Below are 17,986 nucleotides of genomic sequence, written 5' to 3'. Positions count from 1 at the left end.
CACTCTCGTCCCCCAGGCTGGAGTGCACTGGCGCAATCTCAGCTAACTACAACCTCTCTATCTTGGATTCAAGCAATTCTCCTGCCTCGGCCTCCTGAGTAGCTGGGATTACAGACATGTGCCACCATGCCCAGCTAATTTTTTTGTATTTTTACTAGAAACGGGGTTTCACCATGTTGGTCAGGCTCTCAAACTCCTGACCTCAGGTGATCCTCCGGCCTAGGCCTCCCAAAGTGCTGGGATTATAGCCTGGCCTTAGGAGCACTTTTAAAATAATTGCTTTCAAAACTCACACATAAACAATCTCACATCAAAAGATATGTAAGGAAGAAATAATATACTGATCCTGTAACAAGGTATAGCAGTTCAAAATGAGAAGGACCTTAGAATTATTTCATTTAAACTTCTCATTTTAGAGCCAATGAAAGTGAACTTGAGAGAACTTGGGGCCAATGCAACTTGCCTACACCCACAGAATCAAAAATAAAACTTCTCTTCATTCTTGTCTATCGAAATTCTGCCATCATTCATAGCCCAGCTTGAGGGCAGCCTTTGTCATACAGCCTTTCTTGCCCAATCAGGAGTAATCTTCTCATGCCTAGAACAGCTTTGGAAATAAGGCTATATTGGTTTATAGGCACTTAAGACATTTGCCCCTTAACTATACTTCTTCTATTTTTTTTTCTAGTATAGTGTATGTTCATTGAGAACTAGGAATATCAACCTCAGATAAACCATAAAATTTAGAAAAATAGTGGTATAGCTTTCTAACAGAAAATCTCAGGAACTAATTCTTAAAATGCTAGTTAAGAAGGAATGTAACATTTACTTGGCCTAACTTCTCACTCAATAAAGGAAAAAAAAAAGAGCTCAACATTTTATGAGAGACTAGGTTTCATTTTTAAACAATTATAATTGAAGAAAATCTTTGATGCATTAGAATAAGCCAAAATTTCTTAGGACAATAAAAGCACAAACCATATAAAAATTTTTTTTTAGTTGGACTTAATTAAAAGTAAAAAGTTTGACTGCACAAAAGGCACTCCTAAGATAATGAAAAGTAAAGCCATAGAAAAAATAATTCACAATACATATATTTGATAAAGGCATTGAATCTAGAATATAGAAAGAAATCTCATAATTCAACAATAAAAAGGCAAAAAAAAAAAAGGAAAAGATTTGAACACCTCACAAAAAGACATACAAATAGCTAATAAGATTAGAAACAGATGCTGAACTTCATTAGTCATCAGGGAAATGCAAATTAAAACCACCATAAGATACTACTACATATTCACTAGACTAGCTAAACTTGTAAAAACTTGACAGCATCATCTGTATTGAATACATATAGCAAATAGGACTCTCATACACTATTAGTGGGGTATAAAATAGCCAATTTGGAAAACAGGTTAGGCAATTTCTTATAGTTAAATATGTACTTTTAAAAATGGACCCAGTAGCTCACTTTTAGGTATTTACCCAAGAAAATATGAAAACATATACTCACAAAAAGACTTATACATGAATGCTTATAGCAAACTTACTCGACCTGGAAACAGCTGAAATGCTCTTAGGTAAATGATAAATTGTAAGATATCACATAACAAAGTGCTACTCAACAATAAAAAAAAATTACTACTATACATGCATTAGGATGAATGAATCCACAAATTGTACTGAGTGAAAGAAGCCAGACTGAAAGAAATCCATATTGCACGATTCCATTCCATAGTGGCAGAAATGTTTCCCATGTTGAGGGTGGAAAGGGGATTATCTGCAAAACGACTTCAAGAAGCTTTTGGTGTGATGGGAGTGTGCTGTATCCTGATCATTCAACTCTTATGACTGCACAGTGTAAAAGAGAAAAGATTGTATTTACTTCTACAAAGGGTGAATGTCCCCCTTTCCTGGAAGGCTACTTATTTTTACAGTAATAGATTAATTATGGCATATATCCTATTATTTCAAACTAATTGAAATATATTGATTTAGGGAACTATCACAATCATTTCAAAGTGAATCATACTGAAATTTCACTCATGGTAGCTTTTCTTTAATTGCAACACAGCAGAAAATGAAAGAGAAACATTTCAAAATTTGTTTCCCAAAATTCTTGAGGCTAGATGTGCTTTGGTATTCATAATTGTTTGGATTTTAGAATAGTAATGTGGTGCATGTATTAAACCCCATCTGTAGCAACCCTTAATTAATATATTAATATTTTTTTGTGAAACATATGAAAATTCATACAAGGTAAGTTAAATTAAGACTATTTATAGCCTCATGTCAGTTCAGAGCATGTTTTTAGCCAAATAAGTTCTAATATCAGTTAGCCAAATCTTTAGTTTGGATTTGGGAATTGTGACTAAGGAACTTTGGACCTGTAGTCCAATTTATCATTGATTATTAAAATGGCTTAATAGAGAACATGCTTGCCGTGTTCCAAGGTTATATACATGGTTGTGATGAACTGGGACTGTTGTCAAGTATAAGAATCTTGGCTCATACTAAATTCATGGCATTATTCTTTGAGTGGGGAAATTTAATCCCAGACGAAGACAGTTTTTGGTTTCAGTGGACTTACAGTTAGGATAAAGTAACATTTCTTTGACTTGAATGAAACGTCCTTTTACTTTTCAGTTTAAAATGTATACCCGTAACACAAAACTGTAAAAAATGATGGATCTCTTTCTAAAAAATACAGTTTTCCCATTAAAAATCAAAAAGTTTACCATGGAACTGAAGACTAAATTTTAGTCTTAAATGTTACATTTTTCACTTGAATCATTGCTTGGTTCTCATTCAACCGGGCCTGATATCTTCTGTGTCTTGGCCAGTGCTTATAGGCACAGGTGCGTGTACGGACCTCTGCCTCCATGTCCTAAGGAAACTCTGATAGACATGGTATAAAATGGAGGTAATGTGATACAGTACAAAGAGCATGAAGATGGGGGTTAGTCTCAGATTCTAAGTTCTCTCTTAAAAACCTATGATTGCAAATAATTCAGCTGTTCTGAACCTAAGTTTTATCAACTATAATTGAGACCTGTAAATAAAATTTTTAGAATTGTTTTTAAGATTTCATAAGATACTGTCAAGCATTCAATACAGAGTAGGCACTTGATAAGTGATAATTATAGTGCATTTATTTTAGTATTAATAAACTTTAACAGAGAAATCTATGGTTAAAAAGAGAAGTATATAATTGTGTTAGATACTGGCTTAAACATCATCTTGTGAAAATGTTAATCACTTCTACCTATAAAACTATTACAAATTTTCACCACTGGAATTTGGCAAGAGATGTTTGATAGTGTTTGATGAAACCACACATGACCTACTGACTTGCAAAACCCATGGTCAGGAATCATAATCCAACTAGTGTAAAGAAAGCTCAAAATTATAGAAGAAAAAAATTACAGGAGAAAAAAATTCATTCAATAGGAAAGATGTAAATTGTAACCAGTGACACTCAAAAATTGAAGCTCTCATTCAATTTTGACATAACGAATGAAATTGGACTCATTTTATGAAAGCTTGACTATATTATCTGATGAGGCAAATGAGGGAAGAAGGTGTTTTATTGCAAAAACATTAACTGTAAACCATCAACCAGAATCCATTAAACTGTTTATTCTTGAAATCATTCTTTCAGACTGATTACTTAAGTATCAAATGCAATAAAGCAATCAACTTGTTCTTCTTTTATTTATTTGTTTTTTTACTGCTTAGTTCTTATGGGAAATTCTATCCAGGTCATCATAACACAATTGAAAACAACTGATAGTGAAAAGAATGCTAATTGGTTTCCTTTCTCTCTTATCACTGATCCGTACACAGTAAGTAATGCTTCCACATTCTTCCTCTTGTTTGTACCTAACCTTTCTATATATCTAGACGTTAACATTTTTTGGAAGAAATCATGAACTAACAAAGCAATGCACAGCATTGATAAGCTATGTTAAATAGTAGACAGTGCAATGGAATAGAAATAGTGTGCTTAAAGTCATTAGATCAAATATTTATTGGGCAAGCACTAACACAAGTGCCAAGGTTAAAAAAGAAAAAATGATACCCAGGCTTTGACTTTGGGAAGCCAGAGTCTAGTAGGGGAGATATATAAATACACAAACACAGCACAGAACAATACATGTAATAACAGACTGTAGCCAAAGTAATAAACATTTAGATAAATAATAAACAGGCTGGCCCACAGAGATGGGGCCATTACACTACTCAAAGCCTTGTGTTCTGCTCTACGACTTCTGTGACTAAATCAAATCATCTTAAGTTGGGTGAGCCAAAAGCTGTCTACCATTCCAGTCCTTCCGTCCCACCTCCTTCAAAGAGACTGCTGGTAGGACTAAATTCCTGAATTCTTGGGCTTTTAATTCCTGTTTAATCCAGTCAATATCCAAAGCCTCAGTGACCTCCTTTTAAAAAAATAGTATTAATATAATCTATGTGTCACATTTTCTTTATCCAGTCTATCATTGATGGGCATGTGGGTTGGTTTCAAGTCTTTGCTATTGTAAAGAGTGCTGCAATAAAGGTACGTGACCATGACCATAATCATGTCCATAACCATGATCATGACTATAACTATAACCGTGACCATAACCAATATCATAACCATGACCATGACCATAACCTTAACCATGACCATATCCATAACCATAACCGTAACCACAATGCTTCTTAACTTTACTGCCCTCCTCTTCAGCTTGGATTCCACGGTCCATTTTTTCAATTACTCTTTTCTTCCCTCTGAACTCCAATTTCCTCTGCCTTCTCATTGCCTTTATTAGCAAAACTAAACCCTAAAGGCATCCATTTTCTGTATTTTAGAATGACACGTAAGGAAATAATAGTAGGACAAAGTAACACTATAAATTTATCATTATCATCTAGGTCATTAGCAGTGCCTGCATAGCCCAGTATATTTCTCACTCACTAGCCTCAATTATTCACACTTTTCTCAACTTTTTCTCACTCTCAATTTACACCATGCCAGAGCCATCATTTTTCAGACCCAAATGAATTCACTTTCTAAAAGAGAGAAATAGAAGGTATCATAGGGATACACTCTTAATTCCCTTAATTGGATAGCATTTGCACTCATCCTATTATTCTCTTGTTCAAAGAGGAGAAACATTGTCCCCCCTCCTGTTTAAGATCAGCCCTTTCACAACTGCCCTAAATTCAGTTCCCTCCCACCCTCCCAGGAAGCATGCAAAGTCAATTGTCTCTTTTCTCTCCTGTGTAATTAATCCCCTTCTTTCTTAAGTGGCTCCTTTCTGTGAACATTTAAAGACTTCTTTTCATTTTAGAAACAAAACAGAATAAAAATACAACTTTCATTGAACCCGATTTTACCCCTATCATCTTCTGTTTCTCGACTCTGACAGTCAAATTTCTTGAGTATCCAAAGTACATCTGTCCTCTTTCTAATTCTGCATTCTCTCTTTATCAGACTCTAATCTGCCTTATGTACTTAAGTACTATGTACTTACATGCTCCACTGACAAATCTCTTACTACCATCAACAATGACCTCCCTGCCACTCAATCCGAAAAGCAGTTTTCTATTTCTTGGCCTGGTTTTCTCTGAGTAGTGCTGATCCCTTTGGGTTAGAAGTTAATATAAAATAGTTAAAACTGGACTCTGGAGTCAGATGGCCTAGGATGGCTTGCTGGATCTGACAATTACTAGCTGGGATCTCAAGCAATTAATTAAATTATGCTACTCAAAGCCTTGTGTTCTGCTCTACGACTTCTGTGACTAAATCAAATCATCTTAAGTTGGGTAAGTTTGTTCCTCTGTTTTCTTCCATGTAAAAGAGGAATACCTGTAATAATAGTACCTTTTCCTAGGACTGGCATAAGAATACAATAAATATTTGTGAAGTTCTTTGAACATAGCCTGATACCTACTACATTCTCAATAATGCCACTTTAATTTTATTGACACACTCCCTTCTTCTTGAATAACTCTGTTCTTAGTTTCCCAAACTTCACACTCTATTCGTTTTGGTAGAATGACTATCTATCACTGCACTGGAAACCATACAAAAGGAAAATGATATACTCAGGGGTTTAACAATGTCAACTGAAATAGAAAGCCTCTCTGTGATCCTAAAAAATCTCTTGCTTTTGTACATATGAATTTATTTTTGTTTGTATATACCAGGGTAGATATAGTTAAAAATTCAACTCAACAGTTAAGAATCTGGGTTAGTATAGAATTACCATGTAAGAGGTATTCACAGACTTCCCAAGTTTCCTAAGTGGAAAATTAGGGCATTCATTATGAAGGGATAGAAATATTTATATACACATGAATAAAAGTGAAAATTGTGAATCTACTTTAAGCATTCTTTCAATGGGCTGCTTATTCTCTTTAAGGCCTATTCCTATCACCCTTATTGTGTCTAGACCTATAGCTAGAGAAATCTTAGTCCATTTCAAGAGAGACAAGTGAATAATCCGAGCTAGGAAGAAAGAGGTTATACTCCAAAGATAGCAGTATTATTCAGTAAATAGTATTATTAGAATAGTATTTAGAATTATTAGAATAGTACTATTAGAATAGTATTATTCTAAATTATATTGGCGTAAACCTAGGGGAGCTACATGGGAATAAATTAGTAGGGTGTTAAACCAAGGAACATAAAATACAACATTGGATCAGGCCAAATTAATCAACACAGGTGCACTTATTTCAGATTTAATATGGTAGGCTAAACAGATAAGAGTGTTCTCTTTGTGACTTATTTCTTTCTGTGCTTCCTATTAGCATCCTAGACAATATTACCAATACTTGGTTTTATATACTATTTATTTTCCAATAATCTCAAATATATATATCCACTGCTGTTTTTTCTCTGAGTCTTACACCTTTAGATTTCAAAGAATCTTCTCAAAGTCTCCATTTGGATATTTGAGAGAGAGAAATTTTAAAATCCATATATCCAAAAATAAACTCATCATTCCTCTCCTAAAGATGGACGCCCTAGAGTGTTCCTGTCCTACAAATGTCTAGAGTATCCACCCATTCACATAAGTGAGAAAACTGGGATTGACTCTCGTCACTTCCTTCATCTTCACTGCCAATAACCAATCACCAAGTCTTGCCGTTTTACCCGCTAACAGCTTTCTAAGTCATTCACTGTTCTTATTTTCACATTTCCTCATTCCTCAAATATTTCAGCACTTGAAACACTACCACTCTTTTCAACATGCGGTATCTGTGTAGATTATCTGTCAATATCTTGGACTCTAAATTCCTTGGCACTCTCTCTCCCAGTGATCTTTCTTGTACCCTATCCCAGATGCTAACATTCAGGGTCTGCTGTCATCTTTGTCAATAGAAGCCCTGAAGTTCCTCCAAATTTTCAATTTCAAGCGTCACATTCTCCAGCTAACACCTCCTCCATTGCCTGCCAGTGCTTACCAGAATGGAGCTCTAACAATTATTTCACCAATCTATCACCCCAGCACATCAATCTTAATAACTCTTTTCTCTCCTTGTGTCTTCTCCTATCTCCTTACCTAGCTTAAATTCATGGCCAGTCCTTCTAATTATTCTTTGAACCTGCTCTGAACCCCTTTGCTTTTCTCTCACTTTTGTGGTACTTTTGGCAAAGCAACAACCTTTTAAAATTATTTGCCTAGTCTCTGCTTGCATCAACACAGATTATCTCTCCTTTTCCTAGAGATTGGCTAAAAGAGTTCACCAAACCTATTTTCCTTTCCTTTTTGGCATAAGGCTAAACGATGTTTCCTGGCTTCTGTTCACCTAAGGTGCAGTCATGACATTGAATTTTAGCCAAGAAAATGTGAGTAGAAATGATGCATACTACCTCTAGGACTGGCATAAATAAAATTTATTGAAATCTTTCATTTTCTCCCTTCCTCAATTTTCCAACTGGGTATCAATTCCCAGGACAAACTTGAAAAACATATGTTGAGCTTCTATTAGCCAAGATCATTGAAAGACTCAGTTGTATAACCTAGGAGTTTGTCCTCACTATGTCCCATTACCTATTAGGCTTTATGTTACTAGAATAGAAATTTCTGTTGTATTAAGTTACTAAGATTTCAGGATTTATCTGTCACAGCATCACCTTAACAAAACCACCGTAGAGCTGTGTCTGTAGGTATGGCTGTCTGCACACTCAGCTGCCAGTTGGTCTAAACTTTAAATTCATAATCACTGATCTTAATTGTTTCCCAGCATTAACACTAGAGTCCTCTAATCAGTCTCCTACTCTCCTAGACAATAGTTCATACTTTTTACTCTTTCCTTGAAACTCACACCTGATCTGTCTACAAATCCCATCATTAATATGTTCAAAATATATACAGAATGTAACCACTTCTTTACCCCCATCTATTTTGATTGAAATAGCCTCCTAGCTGGTCGGTCCCTCAGTCAATTCCAACACAGCAGCCAGGGTGATGCTATCAGAATGCAAGACAAATCATCTGAGATCTGAAAACCCTCCATGACTTCCTATCAGTTAGATTCTAGCTGGGAAAATAGAAGCCACAATGGATATCTCAAACTAAGAGGTGTTTTCCATAGATGTTGGGTGCCTGAAAGAGAAAAAGCGTAACACAGAGATTTAAAAACTCAGGCAACAACTGACACTGCTCATTGTTGAAACAAAAGGGAAGGGGTGGGGTTACCAGAATCTAGGGGCTTGGAAGAGGGCTCTGCATAGCTAGTTCTATACTTCCAGGAAAAGAGTGGCTGCCCCGGAGCTGCTGATTTCTCTGAGAGTGTGCCACAGCACTGTGCTGGAAATGCCACAACTCATGGGAGGCTGGATCTAGCAGTGCCGTCAAAGACAGGAAAAACAGGAAGGAAGTTCCTTCTGCTCTTCTCTCTATGCATCCTGCAGATGGAATCTAAAAGGAAGCCTGCTGGCAAGGGTAACTGGAAAATGTAATTTTCAGAGTCCTCCCAGCATCGCAGAGTCACCTTCATTGGTTTCTCAGCACTCCTAACCACTCCTCTCCATGTATTTTAACTTCCATGCAACAACAGTTAACAACTTCATGCTTCCACCTAGCAGGATCCAACTCTTTTTTATATACATGAAGTCATTCATACTTTGTTCCATATAGAAGAGACTCAACGTCCTAATATTTACTATGCCCCATCTGGGAGTGAGGATAAATCCTCTTATTCGGTTGCAATCACACCAACAATCCTTACATGAAGTAATAGGGATGAAATAAAGGATGAAAAAAAATCCGTGATTCCTGTGGTTTCACAGACTCACTGGTGAGTCCATTGTCAGCGGCTGGGCTGACTGTGCTGGTCTTTGGATCTCTCATGTATCTGGGGCCTTGGCTGTAACAGCTTGTCTCTATTCCACATGGTTTTTCCTTCTCCAGATGGTGAGTGCAGGCTTTTCTCCATGGAAGTTGCAGGGTTCCAAGAGAGAGAGAAGGAGGATACAAAGTCTTTGAGATGCAAGCTTAGAACTCACACAATGTCACTTATATTCTGCTGGCTAAAGCAAATCACAAAGGCATCCAAATTCAAGACATTGAAAAATAGCTTACACCTCTTGAAGGGAGGCACTGCAAAGATTGTTATTTTGCAACATGCTACATGTATACATAAGCAAGAAAGAAGACATACATAGCTTTCCTTTTTCCACTACATTTTCCCCTTCAATTGATCACTGTGACATGGATTTTTGACTCCATAGGTACCCACTTTTTGAGTAGTAGTCCAAAATGCTTTTTGAGTCCCTAGGATACGAATCAATTTGTTCTAGTGTACAATCACCTATCAAAGGCAGGCAGGCATGTCTCAGGAAGGTCTAGAAAACTTTTACAGTATTCAGTTATGGCAGTGTTTCAGAGTACTTTCTCAAAAGGACCTAGTCTTCCTTTTGATCAAAGAACTCCAATTCTGTGAATGCCTTTAGGTTCGGGAAGTAGGTGAGAAGTTGTGAATACTCAAGTCAGATTTCTGCCCATCAAACAGAGTTCTCCTATTATGCTGATTAAGTAACACTTTAGAAATTTGCTTATATATTTTCCTCCTAAGTCATTTCGTTCCTAAGGAATTAAGTAAGCACAGACAAAGGTCTCTGCAGGTCAATTCTGATTTTTAATTCTTCCTAGCTATCTTCACAGAAATTGCATAACTCTTATTTCTTGAAGTGAGTATTGACTTCACTACTCTGCCATCCCATGATATGCATTGAAATTAGGGATCCTTTTTCAAAAATAACATCTGCCCTTGCCATCTTTACCCTTCAGAGGATGGCTGCCATTGAACTTTACAAAGATAGTGGCACATGCCCTAGAAAAACGGATGTCTTCCGGGCCCTCTAAACAAATAGAGAGGGGTGGTGGGTATGCAAATTTCACAAGTAAAGTCCATTCTAACGTCCCTACATCCCTAAGCCATTTTTGACACCAGGCCGAGAAAATTCTCATCCAGCCTTCCTGAAAGAAGGCCACCATTGAATCCAATGAAACAATTGCTAGAACAACTTCAGTCTGCTCAACCTATCATATTAAATCTAGAAGAAGTATAACTATGTTAAGAAATTTTACGTGATACAATGTCACATTCCATCCTCCTTGGTCTAACATATTATTATACATATGCTATAATCACATATATCCCCTAGGTTCATGTCAATATAATTTAGAAAAATACAGCAATTCTTTTGGAGTATAACTAATTTCTTCTTACATTGGATTTTTCACTTGGCCCTGTTGGAATATACTTAGATTGCTTTAGCTGTACAGGCCTAGACACAGTAGAGGTGGTGAGTCTTGAGGAGAATAAGCATCTCATTGAGAGGAATGCTCAGAGTGGATTCAAGGTTTTCAACTTTATGTTCCATCAGATATCCCTACTTCTTTCCAATCAGAGTCTTAATTTTTACTTAGGACGCTTGCAAAGTCTGTGAATGCCCCTTTCATTGTAATTCCATAACTCACCTAAATAGTTAAATGTTGAATTTGGTTTTCAGATATATTTGCCCTGCTATATACAAACTAAAATAAATACATTTGTACAAAAAAAAGATTCTTCTAGGATCACAAGAGAAGCATTGAGATTATTAAATTCTTGAGTCATTTTCCTTTTGTATAGTCTCCAGCACTGTCAGAAATAGCCATTCTACCCAAAAGTCATCACAGTCATTATTACCACCATATCCATCACCTGCAGCAGTCATTTTATCCCCCCAAGATACTCATTTACGTAAGCATTTTATTCCAAGCAATTCCAGGTGATAATTTAATTAAATATTGCACACTATGTCAGTATCCTCATTTTCTACTGACAAAGAACTTCGCGTTAAGTTCAAGGTCAAGGACATATGTTAAACATTTCCATAATCCCATCTTTGAGGGGTTTCTGGCATCAATCCCAGCACCTGACACTGTAACCATGAGGAAAATAGAAATCACCTTACGGATTTGGAACAGAGGGCATTTAAGCAGAGAATTGGTAACATAGGTGTTTGATAGCAAAAGGACAAAATTGGGATAGTTCAGTAACCCAGATATTAAAAAGTAAAGAAGCTGGCATCTCTACATATATAGGACCAAGGACAGAACCCAGAAGGCTGACAAAGAAGCACCATGGAGATGGTACACAGACCTCTGAGAACGCGTCCCAAATGGCTACTGCTGTTACCTGGCATCTCATCAGACAACTGGTCCTGGAAGCTCTCAAGGAAGGTTGAGGTTTTTAGCTGCTACTGACCAATATAGAAAAAACAGAGATGTGTAAGTCCCTTCTCTTCTTTCCTTGCCTTCTATTGGCAAAACTTAACGGGAAACCATTTGACTAACAGGAAAATGTAGTTTACAGAGTCATCATAGAGAAGAGTCCTGAAGGGTGCTTTAGAACCAAGAGCTAATAGGTCAGTAGCTGGCACACACTTCCCATTTTGCCTAGAATAAAAGCTAAAATCCTACAGTGATCTATAGTTGCTCCATAACCCAGTCCCTTGTCACTCTCAATTTCATCTCACTCCTCCTGCTCCTGCCACAGAGATGCCTTGATCCTTCTTGAACACACTAGGCATGTTCTCTTCTCACACCCTTCACACTCACTGTTCATTTGGCCTGGAACTCTCTTCCCTGAGATCTTCATGGCTCACTCCCTCATTTCCTTCCATTCAAACATTACTTTGTCAGTGAGGCCTTCTTTCGATTTTCCTCCTACAATTTCACCTCATAGTGGCATATTATTTCCCTTTTCCCTGCTTTCTTTTTTCCATATGTACTTATCAGCCTATAATATACTCTATATATGCATATATTTATACTTATTTTATTTTGTTATTTTTATGTTATATATATTTTTTTCTTGTTTTTTTTTTTTTTTTTTTTTTTTTTTTTTTTTTTTTTTTTAAGACAGTCTTGCTCTGTTGCCCAGGCAGGGGTGCAATGGTGTGATCTTGGCTCACTGCAACCTCTGCCTCCTGGTTCCAAGCCATTCTCCTGTTTCAGCCTCCCGAGCAGCTCGGACTGCAGACACCTGCCACCATGGCCGGCTAAGTTTTGTATTTTTGGTAGAGATGGGGTTTCATCATATTGATCAGGCTCATGTCAAACTCCTGACCTCAGGTGATCTGCCCGCCTCAGCTTCCCAAAGTGCTGGCATTACAGGTGTGAGCCATCACGCTTGTCCTAATTTTTGTAATTTTAGTAGAGACAGGGTTTTGCCATGTTGGCCAGGCTGGTCTCGAACTCCTGGCCTCAGGTAATCTGCCCACCTTGGCCTACCAAAGTTCTGGGATTATAGGCATGAGCCACTGCACTGGGCCAGTATACTATATATTTTGTATATTTATCTTATTGTATGTCTTCTCCACTAGAATGTGAGTTCCACAAGATAGAGACTTTTATTTGTTTTGCTCATGGCTTAATTCCAGTGACAGAACAGTTTCTGGCAAATATTTGACATTCAACAAATATTTTTAAAATTAGTGAATATACTAACACAACCCTTATCCTAGACAACTCTCACCTGGACACATCCAGGAATCTACTAACTGCTCTCCCTTAATTCATTCTTGTCTCTGCCTATCCATTTTCAACACTGCTGCTATAGTGATTTAAATAAAATAATTACACATTAGACTACATTCTATTCCTGCCTCTTCACCTCAGTCATGGCTCTATAGCTAATATTGACTTATTGAAGTAAATTCTATTCATTCAGGGGTTTCGTTAATCATTTAATAATGAAGATTTCTACATATGGCAGTTTTTCAACAGTTTTTCACTTGACTTGTGTTTTTAGTGATCTTTTAAAGAAATCTTTGCATAGTCTCTTATTACCTAATTTGGCTTTTGATACTATAAAAAGTGGATCATTTAAAATCTGATCTTTTGTATGTAGAGACAAGATGAAAATATGTCTATCTTACTTAACACAAAAGTTATGCTTTTAAAATGTTGCCTGTGAATCGATATACATGTTAAAGTCTAGATTTTTATTTCAAAGTTTATAATAAATTGAGTATTCATTCTTTTGGAAAAGTTTTTGGGAATAAGACATAATAAAATCTCACTTAAGCATTCATGAAAACAAACGTTGCCTAAATCATAAAATATAGATGTATATTTTATATTTTGCATAGTAGATTAAAAGTCTAAAAGGGATTATTGTTTAACAAAATTTCCATCAACTCTTGTCTTACCTCTAAAATAGAATAATATGTCTCCTTTTTTGTCTGTCCAAAACCTATTTCTTTGCTCTCTGTAAAAGTTGTATACTTGTAGAAAGGAACAGGTTGATCTAGTCTGATGGAACAATAAGATGTAACAAGAATCTGGGCAACAATTGAGCCTGCCTGCCTGGTTGTTTTTCTTTATTCTGAATTACTGTATGGCTTGAGTTTTGCTTATGCCAAGCTAGTGGTTGGATGTGCGTGCCTTCTCTTAGTGAATTGTAACAGCCTGGAGATCAAGATTTTACTTACTTTGTGCCCCGCAGAAGGCTTTGCACAGTGTAGGTGCTGAAATTGTTTGTTACAATTAGTTTAAAAATTAGACACAGTAAAAAGTATATGAAGCAACTCTATTAACACATCAATGGAAATTTTAAAGCTAAATGCAAGTCTTCAGATTCAATGCAAAGAATGAACACCCAGAACACCCAGATTTATCAATTATGTAAAATTTGGTGTTCTATACAATGAATTGAGCTGATAGCCATAGACATTTGAGTGTGTGTGTATGTGTGTAATGGTTCAAGCTACATTGAAGGGTTTTGATAATTCTCAAAACAATGCTGGATTTTTTTTTTTACAACATAGAAATTACTGTTCTGCTTCAAATAATACATTTGAATATAAATGCATGCATCTTCATTTCCTACCTTCAGCTTCTCCCTTGCAGGTCTGGGGTCCTAAAACATTGCACGACTGTGTTTTCCTCCAGCTCAGGCTTCTCTACCTTCCTTCATTTGGAGCATCTGTTATGCAACGTATTGAAAAGCAAATTGCCTGTTTTGGAAAGGGTGATTTCCTTTTGAGTCCATCTTAATCTCCAAGGAAAATGTAGACACACACAAAAATATGCACAAACAGCTGGAGTACAGGTTGACGTTAGTGAAACCAAACCATTTTTTTAATATATTCAGAAATTCGAGTGAAGTTGCTTTTTATAAAACTTCCCTGCTGTTCTCACAGCACAGCATGCAGCCCTATGAGGTGGAATATGCTGTATTTTCACACAAATTTTTCTTAACATGGGTCAGTATTGATAGTGTAATCTTTACAAAATATGCCTCTGATGAAGAAAATAAATCCTCCCTTTCTAATAGCAGGGTTGTAAAAAATACAGCATAAGGCAACTTTTTTGAAATACCATGCTACTGAAACATGTCAGAATATACTTACTCTTTAATCTCAGAATGACTTTCACCGGTTTACCTTTAATGTAATTATTTTTAGCCCTTATGATTTAACTTTGGCTTCATGTGATCCATCTGGTTGGATAAGAGCCAATACTTATGTGTTCCTTTCAGGTTTACTGAGTGCTTACATAAATATTATCTGGCAAAGTAGGTATTTCTCTTATCCCCATTTCACAAACATTTGGTGATTGCTTTTGCAGATGTTACCCAAAGATGTTACGGTAAACTCTAAAAATTCAAAAAGCTTAGTCTATCTGATTGCTCTTTTTTATGAAGTGTCAGACATTTGTTTATTGTAAGTGTATTCCACTGCATTATTGTAAACCAATTAAAGTGGAGTGACAAAATGATAATACATCTAGTTGATGTCTAAACATGTGACAATACTCTTTCATCATTGAAGAGATGTTGTTAAGAATTATATTTGGCTACCAGTAGTTATAGCCTAAACAAGAGACATATAGCTTTGTCTCATGTTAAAGAAATCTGAAAGCAGACAGCTCAGGTTGAGGAAACCATGCTATATATATTGTGTATATACTATTTATTAGGGAACTACATGTTCCTTTATGCTTTGCCATTCCCAGCACACTTGGTTTCCATTTTCAGGGCACAGGGTGGTTATCAGGGCTCCAGCCATTGTGACGTCATTTTCTGTTAGGATGCAGAAGAAAAAGAAATAAAAACCAAAAGGTTTGTTTTCAGAAGTCCCACCCAATAATTGTTCTATCTACATCTCACTGGACATCCTAGTTCCAGGGGACAAGGCAACAGTAGACTCCTGGATGGCTCATCATTGCAGGGCTAAGACTGGGGATTTGTTATTGAAGAAGAAAGGATGAATGGTGTGGGGAACCACAGCTTGCTGTTTTTGTCACTCTTCCATAAACGGTTTCCCTACTTTTAAGAACAGAATCTATTGAACCCTCCAAACTATTACCCCACATACTTTTTTAAAAAGTCCCACTAATGGTTTAAAGAGTATCCTTGGTTGAATAAAAATGTAATCAGATAAAACAAAATTAAGGTAGAGTGAAAGTGACAGTTGAAAATCGACAAGTATCCATCCCAGATCAGAGACTATCTAATAGCAGTAAAAAACGAACTAGAATTTGGTAAAAATCTATGTTATTCCTCTATAGGAATCCCTTCCTGTAAGTATCTTGAGACTGTTAAGGAAGCATGCTTAAATTATGACTATTGCTCTATGGGGTTCTGAGAACTAAAAGGAATGAAAACATCCAGAGTCTTACAATTCCCATCATGAACATGACTTAAAATCTAAAATTCATTAGACTATTGACATTGAACATTAGAATAATAGTGATTTATTGAAAATAAAATTAACTACTAATCTCAAAATTTACATTATTAACATAAAAATGTGCTAGAGCACATTAGTAATTCAGTGCTAGTAAATTAAACAAAAGCAAGATAGGATTTAAAATACAATTTTACTAAGAACTGATTGTGAAAAATCATATAAACATTCCCTTATACTACTTGGAGAAAATAAGTGGCAAAAACATTTAGAAAAGCTAAATAATGTACTTTAGGCATATATGTGTGGTATATAAATATATAGAAAAAGTAATAAAGCTGCCACATTCTTTAACCTAGTAATTCTACTTCTGGGAATCTCTTTTGGAAAAAAGATGGATCCTAAATCCTGAAAAAAAGGTTTGTTGCACAATCTTTATGGCAGCAGGATTTAGAAGTAAAAAACTGAAAATAGCTGGCTGTTCAACACAGGATAATAACTTAGGGAACTGGTGATATGTTCACTTACTGAAAACAGTATTGTCAATCAAGTAACTGAACAGGTAAGAAAAGGTAACAAGAGAACTCTAAGGTATCACAGAGGTACCAACTGCAGGGAGCATCTATGGCTCCTGGGGCTGGGAGAGAAAAAGGAAGACATTGAAGTTGAAACTGAGTACCTTTGTGGAGGATCCCTGTGGACCCGTAGCCCAGACCTCCGACAAGTCAGGACACTGGCTGAGGCTGATGTTTCTGAGGTGGTGTGTGCTGAAGCTGGTTCTGTTAAGCGTGGGAACAACTGCGAACTGCATCCACCCACTGCTCTGGCAGGGCGCTGCCATTTGTAGGGTGAAAGAAGCATCTCCGGAATGATGTTCAGGACACAAGAAGGAGATAGCACAAAGGAAGGAGTTCAGTCCCTCCCTTATCCTGTAGAGCTCCACTCTCCCTGAAGCATCCTCTCTAGGCAGAGCCTAACAGGGAACCAGCTATCATAGCAGAAACTCCTGGCCCCTCCCTGCACTCCTAACAGCAGGTCTTTTCAGGCTGTGCTTGGTCCATCTGGGTGCCTACCTTCTCCGTCATCCGTTCCGAAGGCTTCTGGAAAATCAAGAGTGGGTTAGGTGTGACGGGGAGGCCCCTGCTGCTGCAGGACTGAATAGGAGCCTATGCCTTGCTCAGTGGGCAAGGGCCACCTTGGCTAAGGTGCCACAGAACAGGTACCCAGGACTGGGTAGGGATGGGGAAGAATGTTTCCAGCCCTCCACGGGGCCGATGGGGCTTTGCCCACATGTGCCACTGCCTGCTGCAGGCTGGACAAGACACTGCCCACCATGGGGGCCTCCTGCTCATTGTCACCATCAACAATGGGCTGTCTCTCTTTTGACTGTGCTGGATCCAGTCGTCTGCAGAGTCCCAGAGCCACCACAGCAAAACTGAGTATAGAAGGCTGGTTTGGAGGTGAGAGACAATAACTTAACTGGCACAGCCTTACTTATTGCCTGTCTCTAGCTAGAAGATAGACTCTTTAGGGACACTAGCTCCAGTTCTTAGAACAGTGCCTGGCCCATGGCAGGTGCTCCATAGGTATTGTTGAATTAATGAAAAGAAACTCTCTGTTATTGAAGGAAGGGGTAGACTGTGAAAAAAATTATGGCATCTTTATTTCTGCCTTTAGAGTTTTCCTAATTCAGAAATTCCTCTAAAAAGTGAAAGGTGCAAACCAAGGGAACACCTCCCCTCTCAGTCTTTCCTATTCTACTTTTTCTTAACCATGTGTGACTTTAACAAGTTACTTACCTGTACG

At 37.1% G+C, this 17,986-nt stretch overlaps 1 protein-coding gene and 1 long non-coding RNA gene across 2 annotated transcripts in view; both read left to right on the top strand.

Moving 5' to 3' along the window:
• The window catches only part of CPE (carboxypeptidase E), a 536,015-nt gene that overhangs the window by 356,034 nt on the left and 161,995 nt on the right, over positions 1-17,986 (top strand). The gene's annotated exons all lie outside the window — the stretch shown is intronic.
• Positions 1-17,986, top strand: part of LOC126955374 (uncharacterized) — a 77,672-nt gene that overhangs the window by 58,096 nt on the left and 1,590 nt on the right. Inside the window, exon 5 of the long non-coding RNA XR_007725914.1 lies at positions 11,589-11,774. This is a non-coding gene — a long non-coding RNA (uncharacterized LOC126955374). The remainder of the gene's footprint in view (positions 1-11,588; positions 11,775-17,986) is intronic.

Source organism: Macaca thibetana, chromosome 5, assembly GCF_024542745.1.
Source record: "Macaca thibetana thibetana isolate TM-01 chromosome 5, ASM2454274v1, whole genome shotgun sequence".
Lineage (NCBI taxonomy): Eukaryota > Metazoa > Chordata > Mammalia > Primates > Cercopithecidae > Macaca > Macaca thibetana.
This window is presented reverse-complemented; position numbering and strand designations above follow the sequence as displayed.